At 42.1% G+C, this 12146-nt stretch overlaps 1 protein-coding gene across 2 annotated transcripts in view; it reads left to right on the top strand.

The window, feature by feature from the left end:
• fam107b (family with sequence similarity 107 member B) overlaps positions 1 to 12146 on the top strand; it is a 155829-nt gene that overhangs the window by 42199 nt on the left and 101484 nt on the right. Inside the window, exon 1 of one of the 2 annotated variants that reach the window (XM_043714191.1) lies at positions 3909 to 4095. The exons of the other annotated variant lie outside the window; for it this stretch is intronic. The gene's annotated coding sequence lies outside the window, so the exon portion shown is untranslated. Of the gene's footprint in view, positions 1 to 3908; positions 4096 to 12146 lie in introns of those variants that run through there. 2 annotated transcript variants of the gene reach the window in all.

Raw genomic sequence — 12146 nt, 5'->3', positions numbered from 1 at the left:
CCCCCCAACAACTCTCAACTTTCTCTTCAGCAGAAATGTCACCTTTCAGTTCTGATGAAGAGTCACTGGACCCGAAAAGTTAACTTTGTTTCTCTCTCCACAGGTGCTGCCAGACCTGCTGAGTTTCTCCAGCAATTTCTGTTTACATTTGTTTCAAATCTCTAACATCTGCAGTTCCTTGTTTTAGAACATAGAACAGTACAGCACAGAACAGGCCCTTCAGCCCACGATGTTGTGCCGACCATTGATCCTCATGTGAGGTAAACCTAATGTACGAACCCTCAAATGTTTGTGACCATATGCATGTCCAGCAGTCTCTTAAATATCCCCAATGACCTCACTTCCACAACTGCTGCTGGCAATGCATTCCATGCTCTCATAAAGAACCCGCCTCTGACATTCCCTCTATACTTTCCGCCAAACAGCTTAAAACTATGACCCCTCGTATTAGCAATTTCTGCCCTAGGACAAAGTTTCTGGCTATCAACTCTATCTATGCCTCTCATGATCTTGTACACCTCAGTTAGGTCCCCTCTCTTCCTTCTTTTTTCCAATGAAAAAAGTCCGAGCTCAGTCAACCTCTCTTTGTAAGATAAGCCCTCCATTCCAGGCAGGTAACCTCCTCTGAACCGTCTCCAAAGCATCCACATCTTTCCTTTAATAGGGCGACCAGAACTGAACACAGTATTCCAAGTGCGGTCTAACCAAAGTTTCATAAGATCTCATGGCTCTTAAATTCAATCCCCCTGCTTTAGTTCAGTTTGTTTTATCACCTGTACTTAAAAATGGCAACTATTCTTTCAGTTGATACAATGTTATGCTGAGACCGTTATGTGTAAAAACTCAAAGAGCCGTTGACCATAAGAAGTACATAACGTTTTAAAAGGCTGCATCTGAAAGAAGCATCCATTTTCAGATCTGGCTATGGGAATGGGAGGAGCAGTGACTGACCAATTGGATGACTCGTAGCAAGCTGGAGTTTCCGTCTCCTTATTTATAAAAATGATGAGCTTCCAAACCAGGTTTACTGAGCCCTCACTGACTAGGAATGGTAGAAGATTCTTTTTATAAGGAATACTGTGTTACAATCCCTCCTTCAACTATTTGCTTATCTGGGAATTGGTTAGCTCAGTTGGCCGGATGGCTGGTTTGTGATGGAGAGTGACACCAACAGCATTGGGGTCCAATTCCTGCACTGGCTGAGGTTACTGTGAAGGACTCTCCTTCTCAACCTCTCCCCTCACCTGGAGAGTGGTGACCCTCAGGTTAAACCACCACCAGCCACCTCTCTCTAATGTGAGACAGCCCTATGGTCTGGGAAGACAGTGGGTGACTTGCTCATCTCAGTGAGGGCAGTGTGGTTGCCTACATTGGCTGTAGACAGATTGAGGATGTTCACACTGCTGCCTTACACATAACACATACTCCAAGTTCAGGGAATGAGTCATGGCTGAAATGATAAAGTTACCAACTCAGTAGCTTTGTCTGCCCATGTTCAAAGTTACAGTTGTCCTTGTCCTTAAATCCGATGGGAGAATTTGGAACACATGCTATTAGCGTAGCTATCAATATTAATCAGAAGATGATACAGAACAGGAAGTCACTTAGCCAATTCTGCCCAGCCTGGTCATTCAGTGGGCTCTCGATTGATCCCACTCCTCTACTCTTTCCCCTGTAGCTCTGTAAACCTACTCAACGATATATCATTCAAACATTTAGAGATCAATTGCTGACCGATTGGAGTATTTGGCCTATGCTTTGTGTGAAAAAGAATGGTTATTCAAGCCTTCGTGTTTACAAATGTCCTTAAAGTGGAAGCTGTTCTATAGCTTTTGCATTTAATTATTAATGTTTTTAACAAATTTACCCTCATAATGTTCAACCTTCCTTACCAATATGTCATCATGTTTTTTTTTGCATTTTATTATAATTTGGGAATTTGTATATTAACGAAGAGGTAAAACAGATTGATGATTTCAGTTCTATAAAAGTAACTTTCTTTTTAAGAGGTCAGAAAGTAATTTGGAACAGTAAACCAAAGGCATAATTTCCAAGATAGCATGAGACTTACGTTAAGCACCCAGCAGGATATTTGTGAGGTTAATAGATGACATAGTAACAATGCTGAAGTTTATAACATGCAGAAAAACAAATGGTCAGGGACCGCTAATAATTTGTGTTCGCTTCAAAAAAATCAAGTTTCAGTTCAAAAAGACGGTGTTATCTGAGCAGAAGTGCAGTCTGTCAGTTGTGTAGATTGGGAGATTTTAGTTTGTGAAATTTATAGGTTGGTGAGCTTTTGTAGAAGTCTTCTGGCTGTCAAGACTTGAAAACAATCCAGGTCCTCAGGAATGGAAAGAAGTTCCTAGACCATTAAACCTGGAAAGCACCAGTTAACTAATAAAGCAAAGGGTTAAGTTCGGTGTGACGCTGCAGCAGTATTAAGTATCTGTAAGGGATATTGTGGGGAGCAAAGCTGAATCTATCTTTTTGCCAAATATGTTCAAATTTTTCTAATCTGTCATAGACAAGGATGTTGCCAGGGTTGAAAGGTTTGAACTACAGGGAGAGGCTGAATAGGCTGGGACTATTTTCCCTGGACTGTCGGAGGCTGAGAGGTGACCTCATAGAGGTTTATAAAATCATGAGTGGCATGGATAGAGTAAATAGACAAGGACTTTTCCCGGAAGTGGGGAGAGTCCAAAACTAGAGGCATAGGTTTAGGGTGAGAGGGGAAAGATATAAAAGGGACCTAAGGGGCAACTTTTTCACGCAGAGGGTGGTACGTGTATGGAATGAGCTGCCAGAGGAAGTGTGAAGGTTGGTACAATTGCAACATTTAAGTGGCATCTGGATGGGTATATGAATAGGAAGGGTTTGGAGGGATATGGGCCAAATGCTGGCAAATGTGACAAGATTAATTTAGGATGTCTGGTTGGCATGGACAAGTTGGGCCGAAGGATCTTTTCCGTGCTGTACATCTCTATGACTCTATGACTGTATTTAGCTTTCTTTTCTCTTTGTAAAATAAACTTGCGTACATTTGTTAAGTAATTAGCACTCTCTCATGGGTATCTTCAGTGGGCAGAAGTGGGTACTGCAGATGCTGGAGATTAGAGTCAAGATTAGAGTGGTGCTGGTCAGGTAGCATCCGAAGAGCAGGAAAATCGATGTTTCGGGCAAAAAGCCCTATGAACCACTCTAATCTGGATATCTTCAGTAACTAACCACCACAATAATGAGGCTGCAAAAATAAAACCTTTGGTCTATCAAACCAGGTTTCCCACTGCAATCTGGCCTGCCTAGCAGTACCATCCAATGGCTGAAATAGAAAATAAAACTAATCTGGAGCGATCAGAGAGTGAACACGGGTGTATCCTCCCGTCCTCATCATATTGTCTGCAATATGATGGAGCCCTGGAGTTAGAGTTTGGAAATGATTATGTATTCAGCTGAAGCGTAAATGTTGGCCAGAGGCCCATCTGGCAGCAGAGAAACAGACATATTGTAGAAGCTTTATGTTACAAAGAGCTCCACAGAGAGGGTTGCTAACTCCATCAGGAGTCTCTCAACTTAAAATGGCATTGGTTACTGTCAGGAATGTCTTAAACTACGCAACTGAAACACTTTGCAATCTCTACCGATCATAAATCCCCTCGTCAGAAATACAAAAGGACTTTCGCCTAATCACAGTTCTATACATAAACATGACCTATCATCAATAGCTCGTTCTGTGTCTGTGCAAAATGATCTCGAGCCCATTGCATTACCCCTGGGACACACACAATCCCTTTGATTTCCTCTTGCAATATGAATTAAATTTGAAGAGAGTGGGGAAAGGAAAGCTGGAGGGTGGAGTCAGTCTGAAGGCAGTCTAACTCCGTGAAATGCTGTTTGACTCTGAAGCCTCACGTGACCCAACCTTAATCAACGTTTTCAAAGCTCCCCAGCCCTGGTCTTTTAACAGCAGTAAGACCAGTACCTACAGAAGGCACAGGCTTCACGAGAAAACAAGGCGCTTGCTGGACTTCCTCAGGGAGACAGAGACGGAGGGAACACATCTGCATTCACTCCAGGGACTCTTTTCTTTATAAGGTATGGCAGTTAGATATTAAACAAAGACCTGCAGAGGTTTGTGAGTGAGACCTACAATGTGTATAAGCATTTATTTCCCTTTGTATTAGAGCCAGGGCTGGATGCAGTAGCTTTTTTGTGACACCGCTCTCGAAGTGTCCGTCCATGTATACTTGTCTGCAGCCTTTTCTTTTAAATATCCGAGAGAGGAATGTCGGCTGTTACACAATAGACCATTTCTGTGGAGAACTACTTCACCCCAGTGTCTGGCTGTGTATGTGTGGAGCTGCCTCCCTACACATTGTACACTGCACCGTGACAGTGTCAAACAGTTGGGGCTTTCCATGATTTGTTTTGGCTTTATTTTCTGAAATACTCTCTCCTCTGAGACAGTCTGTGTTTAAAACAATGTAATTCACAAAGAGGAACGCAATAGAGATTGTCTGATGCAGAACAGTACTGAATGAATTCAAAACTGATCCTTCTTTTGACTGTATTTGGTAATATGATTTTCTTGGTTAATCCAAAAAAAGATTCCTCCAATCAGATTTTAAAATGTGTATTTTTATATTTCCTGTGACTCAGAACAGTTTTCTAGAAAGTCACAGGAATCCTGATCTTTATCTTGAGTGCTGTCACTCACAGCACAGGGCAGTCTTACAGACTAGAGCTCTCTATGCTTTAACGTTGGAGATCTCTAGTGATCAATAACACCAGGGATCCCTGTGAATTTAAAATTGCAATGTCATATTCCCTGTTTCTTATCTGCTCCAGGAATTATGTCTCTGGATTTTGATGAGCGTTCACTGGAAGGTGGCATTCAATAACTGCTGCCTCACAGCGCCAGAGACCCGGGTTCAATTCCCGCCTCAGGCGACTGACTGTGTGGAGTTTGCACATTCTCCCCGTGTCTGCGTGGGTTTCCTCCGGGTGCTCCGGTTTCCTCCCACAATCCAAAAGATGTGCAGGTCAGGTGAATTGGCCATGCTAAATTGCCCGTAGTGTTAGGTAAGGGGTAAATGTAGGGGTATGGGTGGGTTGCGCTTCGGCGGGTCGGTGTGGACTTGTTGGGCTGAAGGGCCTGTTTCCACACTGTAAGTAATCTAATCTAATCTAATCTATAAATGAGAGGAGTATTCCTCTTGTGGGAGAATGAAGCATTGGACGGCATAATCTTGAAGTAAGGGGTTGCCCATTTAAAACAGAGAGGAGGAGGAATTTGGACTGTCAGAGAGTTGTAAATATGTGGAATTCTTTACTACAAAGTGAGGTGAATGTTGGCTCATTGAGTGCAATCGAGTTGAAGATGAACAGATTTTTAATCCGGAAAGGAAATGAGGGTTATAGGGAAAAGGCAGGAAAGTGGAGTCAAGGATTATTAGATCAGCCACAGTCACATTGAATGGCAGAGCAGACCCAATGGGCTGAATGGACTACATCTGTTCCCAGGTTTTGTGGAATGTGTACAGAGTCTGTAGCTATCTGTTCAGTCATTACTTTTGTGTTGTCTCTCTTAGAATATTTGATAGAGTACAACAATGGGATTAATCAACATTTTATTTTGAATAAGATGATCTGGAGTAAATATGTCAGGTTTATTTGGCAACAAGCACACCTTTTTTTGTCTGTATCAATCTAGAGGAAAGATGTTTACAGGGGGACTTCCAGACACATGCAGAAATTTGTGATTGTACAAAGACCATGTGTTTCTGTTGCCTAGTGGGGTAGATGTGCGTTTTGAGAAGGTTTGTAGCTCAGGTTGAGGTTCTGGATGCAGATTTGCTCGCTGAGCTGCAAGGTCCTTCCACCTCAGAGAGCAAACCTACATCCCGATGTAGTGCATTACTGGGTGATTGAAACCAAGATCCCTGTTCTGCAACAGTTTAACTGATTTTGGGAGAAGTGACCTCTTTGAAAGACTATTTTAAGATAATGCATCAAGTATTCATTGATAAATGTGGCGTGTGCTCAGTGGCTGAGTCATACACATCCCAAGTGTAATCTTCTCCATTCTGTGTTCAATTACAGCACTTCTAAATTCATTATAATGGACGTCATTCTTATTTTCCTCAAATGCAATCCTGTGAGAGCACTAAAATCCACAGTCCTGTCTTGTTTATCTCCAGTCAGACACTTCCAACACCTTGCCTGTGGATCTACCAAGCTCCACTCAATCTGCATTTCCCAGTTTCTTGTCCAATCCTTTTTCCCCCACAAGCTCCAATTGTCTATTTCCCATTTTTGTACAATCCTCTCCACTGAGTCGGCATCCCTCATGTGGCACTCTGTCCCTCCCTGTGAGGGACCTGAAGATCAGATGCTTGCACACCTGTAACTCTGCCCCAGGCCTTAAGGCAAAGTTGTGGGGAGAAGGAATGGGACAGGGACAGGAGAATAACAATGCATACACAATCACATTGTGTTTACTAATAGCTCAAAGGTTTCTTACAACCGGTTTCACGTAGAGCGGGAGAGTTGTAACTGGGTTTGTTTATTGTCTTCTGACTGCTAGACACAATGTGCCTTCTACTATACTGCATAATTTTCTTAAAAATGCTTCATGGCAAGGCAAGATAATAAAAATACCTCAGTAGTTCCCAGCTCCTGTATGAGAGAGAGATTTATGCTGCAATTTGCCAAACTGTCAAGACCAGTCATTCTTCTCTATAAAGCAATAAATCCCATTAACAGCAGATGGGATAAAGCAAGGTGGAAACAGCAGATTCTTAAGGATGTGGGGTGGTGGAAGGGGGGAGTGCAGCAGTAATTGATCTGACCAATTGATTGGTTTGGTTCTATTTACCATCCCACCGGTGTGTGGTGGAAAGGCACACAGTTATTGTACAAATAGCTGAGGACAATCCACAGAATTGAAAACTAGGAATGTTTAGGGACTGCAAAGGTCAGACTGTCTTAAATGCTGTATGAAGGAACCTTTGAAGAACAATCTGTAAGGTTTATGCCAAGGCTTAGGTACAACTGGGAGCGGCAGCAAAGTCTGTCAGCGGCCTGTTCAGTCAACGCCTTACGGTATTTCTTTAACAAAACATGTATCTCTTATAATTTTACTTCCCTATTCTGTGCTGTAACAGTTCTTTGCTTTTACAATAATGTTTGCGGTTGTTCTGGAAACTCTGCTGCTGACATCACGGTTTCAAATTGTAATTGGTAGGAGTTCCAAATTAATTGCGTGTTTGCTGTCTCCAAAGTGTTCTAATTGTTAAGTGGGTGGCTAACTTGAAATCCAAGCCTGAAACTATGATAACAAATTATTATGTTGCTGTCTCCATCACTGGTGAAAGTGACATACCAGACCATAAGAAAAAGTAGATCACCCAACCACACATTTGAGTGAATGAAATGTTAATCCCATCTCATTTCTTTCTTAGCAAAATTAAATCCACTTCTTCAACCTTATTTAGATTCAGGGTCCAAGAGTTGACATTCTCTTCATATTCTGGGTAAATGCTGCTTTCCAATTTTAATCATAATAACCATGTTGCTATAATTAAGAGAGACTCACAACTACCATATATACTCATGCAATAACCAATCTTGTGTAAACATCTTCCCCAAACTTTGGCTATTTTTGTAAATGTATATCCTGCAAATCTCAACAATATTTTTAATGAAACTGTTCAGATGTTTTATAATTTGGGGCAGTGGGATTTGAACCTGCACGTGCTAGTTTAGAGGTTTGCTACTACAGAACCACATGCTGTGCATATATTAACCTACAATCTTTACCTAATAGGTCAAAGCTCCTTGTACCTCAAACCTGCTCACTGCTGAAGTCAAACATGCCCTGGGTACAAACCCACTTGTTCATAGAATCATAGACCAGCTCAACACTGAAAGTGGCTGTTCAGCTGCCTCTGGCTGCACGCATGAACATGTGCTGTCAAGTTGACCCACCTCCCTGATGTGTGTGCTGCATTTCTACCAATTTCATACTCTCGTATCACAACATGACATCAAGAAAGAACAAATTCAGAGTCATTACAAAGAATGTGAGGAATTCTAATTGAGGTATATCAGATGCTCAAGGGGATTGACAAAGTAGACGTAGAGAGGATGGTTCCTCATGTTGGGCAGTCGAGAATGAGAGGTCATAGTTTTAGTATTGGGGGCAGTAGATTTAAAACAGAGATGAGCGGAAATTTATTCTCTCAAAGGGTCGTGAATCTGTGAATTTCACTACCCCAGAGTGTGGTGCATCCTTGGGACGTTAAGTAAATTTAAGGAGCAGATGGACAGATTTTTTTTAATGAGTAATGGGTTAAAGTGTTATGGAGAGTGGGCAGGAAAGTGGAATTGGAGCTGAGGTGAAATCAGCCATGATTGTATTGAATGCTGGAAGTCAGGGGCAACTCTTTTGATGCCGAGAGTGGTTCATGTGTGGAATGAATGGCCAGAGGAAGTGGTGGATGTGGGTACACTTACAATGTTTAAAAGACAGTTTGGATAAATAAGTGAATATGAAATGTTTAGTGGGATATGGGCCAAGCGCGTGCAGAGTGGGATTAGTTTAGTATGGGATTATGGTCAGCATGGACTAGTTGGACTGAGGGGTCTGTGTTTGTGTGCGGTATGACTCACATTTAACTGCAATGAAAATGCACAGAATGGACTCTCTGTTCCTTTGAGGATTTATCCAAATTGCTGACGTGAAACCAACAAAAAAAATGACTCTGTACAGGCTTCAAAGCCAATCCTTGTTGGTGGACCAGGTTTATGAAGAGAAACCATTTTGTACTGTGATAAAAAAACCATAATGTCATGGTGTCTCCCAGCAGACCTTGAGCTGCGGCTTTTTGCATTTCCATAGTTTATAACCCAATAATGACAATAGCAATTTGCATGTCTTTGATTTTTGATGAAATTAGTTTACACAAACTCATATCTGTCTCTCTGAGAATTATTATTTCAGACAAACGTTTACTAATAAAGTTACTTGAGCTGAAAATGTGTTGCTGGAAAAGCGCAGCAGGTCAGGCAGCATCCAGGGAACAGGAGAATCGACGTTTCGGGCATAAGCAGAAAGGCTTATGCCCGAAACGTCGATTCTCCTGTTCCCTGGATGCTGCCTGACCTGCTGCGCTTTTCCAGCAACACATTTTCAGCTCTGATCTCCAGCATCTGCAGACCTCACTTTCTCTTAATAATGTTACTTCTCAGTTCCAATTTTGTCGGTTTTAGGGGCAGTGTCTGACCTGTACGATAGCTCATGTCTCACTATGTCTTTACAATGGAACAACAGGAGGGAGTGATTTTCAATTCTTTGCAAATATTGCTCATGACCTGCTGCTTGTTTTTAAAGGAGGCAGTTTTACACCTGACCAAAAGGCCCCAGCAATGACCAGTTTTCATACCTTTTTAAGCTATTCAATATTTAATTCACCAGGTGATTTATTAAATGAAGCTGTTAATAACTAAATTGATTTTCTAATATGAATGAAATAAAACTTTGCGATGGGAGAAAGGAGCTTGACACCAATTTGCACACGCCCACCAGTGGGAGAAAGGAGCTTGACACCAATCTGCGCACACCCACCAGTGAGACAGCTAACTAGCCATCTTGATATTGTTAGTGAGGGACAAATATGAGACTGTTCCTTAATTTTGATCTTTCACTCAGACAGCACTACTTTTTTACAACACAGCAAGACTGAACTGTCAGCCTTGGAGTCCTGGACAGAAGCTTCCAGACTCCAGACTTTACTCTCAAGCTCAGAATCCTAACCGAGCCAACTGATACAAAATAGGTCATGAACTGGAATGCTAAGTTACTGATGGGTAATGAATAAAAATAAGGCAATAAAATGAAACAAAGAACTGTGGATGCTGGAGATCTGAAACAAACAAAAACAGAAATTGCTGGAGAAACTCAGCAGGTCTGGAGAGAGAAAAACAGAGATGGCATTTTGAGTTCAGTGAGCCTTCTCCAGAACCAGACAAACTAGCAATGAATTAAGGAAGGAAAGCTGATTGTTGAATTGTTAGTTTCTGTGACAGTAGCATTTCTGAAGACAACACCATGCAGCTGCACTGATCTTAACTCTGCAATATCCTCGGATTCTGTAAGGTGGCATTCTTACTTTTTCAGTTTTATGCACATGGTCTTTAGTGTGTTGGACAATTAAACACCAGGGGGAATGTGAAGAGGAATTTCTTATGCAGTGAGTGGTAATGACATGGAACTTGCTGCTTTGAGATTGGTGGTAATAGAGGGATTGATGAGTTTGGAAGGAAATTAGATGGATACTTGAGGGAAATAAACTTGTTGGGACAGAGGGAGAATGTGACTGACCAGAGTGCTCTATATACACATTAGATGGGCAGAATAGCCTCCTTTGTGCAGTAAGTGACCTGATGGCCTTGTGTATATTTAGGGCTGGGATAAATGAACGGATTCTTGATCAGCTAGGGAATCAACGGGTACGAGGAGAGGGCAGGAACATGGATGTGAGGAATGTCAGATCAGCTATGATCCTGTTGAAAGGCAGAGCAGGCCTGAGGGTGTTGTCTTTGGAATATTCTGTATAGACACTTCGATCAGTTTATTATTCAGAAAATGCAGTCACACGGGTGCTCATACAGGATGAGACAACAAAGGACCTCGGATCAAACTTTTTTGTTTCTTTAACTTGTGAGTATTTTAATAAAAGTATGCTTACACAAATTGAGTTAACACTTTCCAAACCAGGTTGACTGCCTGACAACAACATATACCACATGTTCTAGTGAACTTAATTGGATCGAATTCACCTAGCTTCATCAAAACAGCATTCAGGGTCTTCTTGGTAGAATGGCGAGTCTCGCACGGAGTCTTCGTCGGTCGCTTCCTCACTGAGGGAATGGCCTCCAGGGAAACTAGGGAATACACAAATATAACATCCCTCCCTATTCTGCCTGAGAACCACTTAGAGTTTCAGGTCATAGTGACTCTGCTGTTGTTAAGGTTGGTTACCTCTGCTCAATATGTAAGACGAGTCTGGGCTGGTCTTTGTTGGTTTCCGACCTGAGGTAACCTTGGCATCTGCATTCCAGACCCTGCTTGCTGAAACTGATTCACCAGTTTGATGTTGAGCCTAGTTGCTCAGGTGGTTGGTCACTTTGCCAGAAGACGCCAAATGGCCAACTCCTGTTGCTCTGTCTTATGGTCTGTGGCTGTATACAACACTGACTGGGCTGGCCTGGATGGAGGTCTAGAGTTTGTCTCCAGTGAACAGAAAGTCGAGATCTAATGTCACTGTTTCAACATGAAAGAGATGACCAGTTCCACCAGGAGCCATCTCTGCCTCGAGCAGGAGGACATTTCATAATGCTGTACTCCAGAGAGTGGAGGATAGTCAGTGGTTGAGCATGTTCGAGATCAATGTGATAAATTCCTGGGCACTAAGGAAATCAAAGGCTATGGGAGTAGTGAGGGCAGTGAATAGGATGTGGCTGATCAGCCATTGTTTGACTGAATAATGGAGCAGGCTCAAGGGACTAAATGGTCTGCCTGAGCTCCTTTTTCGAACACTGTTGGCCCTTGTGTCAATGCAAAGTGTATTGCTGTAAGATGGTAAATATTAATACAGTCAGTAATATTGTCTGGTGGGTTTCTTTCAGCCTTTCAGCTTCCCACCTGTTGATATGAAAATCAAGTTTTTATTTTCAGTGAGGTTAAAATCTCTATTTTTGTTCTTTTTATGAAATACAGCTGCACTTATAGCAGCAGCTATGATCAGGAGCCAAACCCACAGCAGCAGCTACATACTGAGCAGAGGCTGTGATCACTGCTAGCCCTGGAGATAAGCATTACCCAGTGGTTCACATGATTGTGTGTGAGAACGAGGCTATACTGGGTTTTCTGCGAAAAAGACTTAACTGAAATATTGAGTGATTTTAACCTAATACCCCAACAGAAGCTGGCAGGATTGAATCGGCCATTGATGTTGGTGGAAAGTGAGGTCAGGTTCAACACACAATAAGTACCCCGTCCATTCCAAAACAAACAACTTTGGGGTTTTTATAAAGTGCTGCTAATGTGATTTAACATCAAAAAGATGTTTCCCTGAATGTAA

Source organism: Chiloscyllium plagiosum, chromosome 23, assembly GCF_004010195.1.
Source record: "Chiloscyllium plagiosum isolate BGI_BamShark_2017 chromosome 23, ASM401019v2, whole genome shotgun sequence".
Classification (NCBI taxonomy): Eukaryota; Metazoa; Chordata; class Chondrichthyes; order Orectolobiformes; family Hemiscylliidae; genus Chiloscyllium; species Chiloscyllium plagiosum.
Note: the sequence above shows the minus strand (reverse complement) of the source record. Positions and strands in the feature narration are given on the sequence as shown.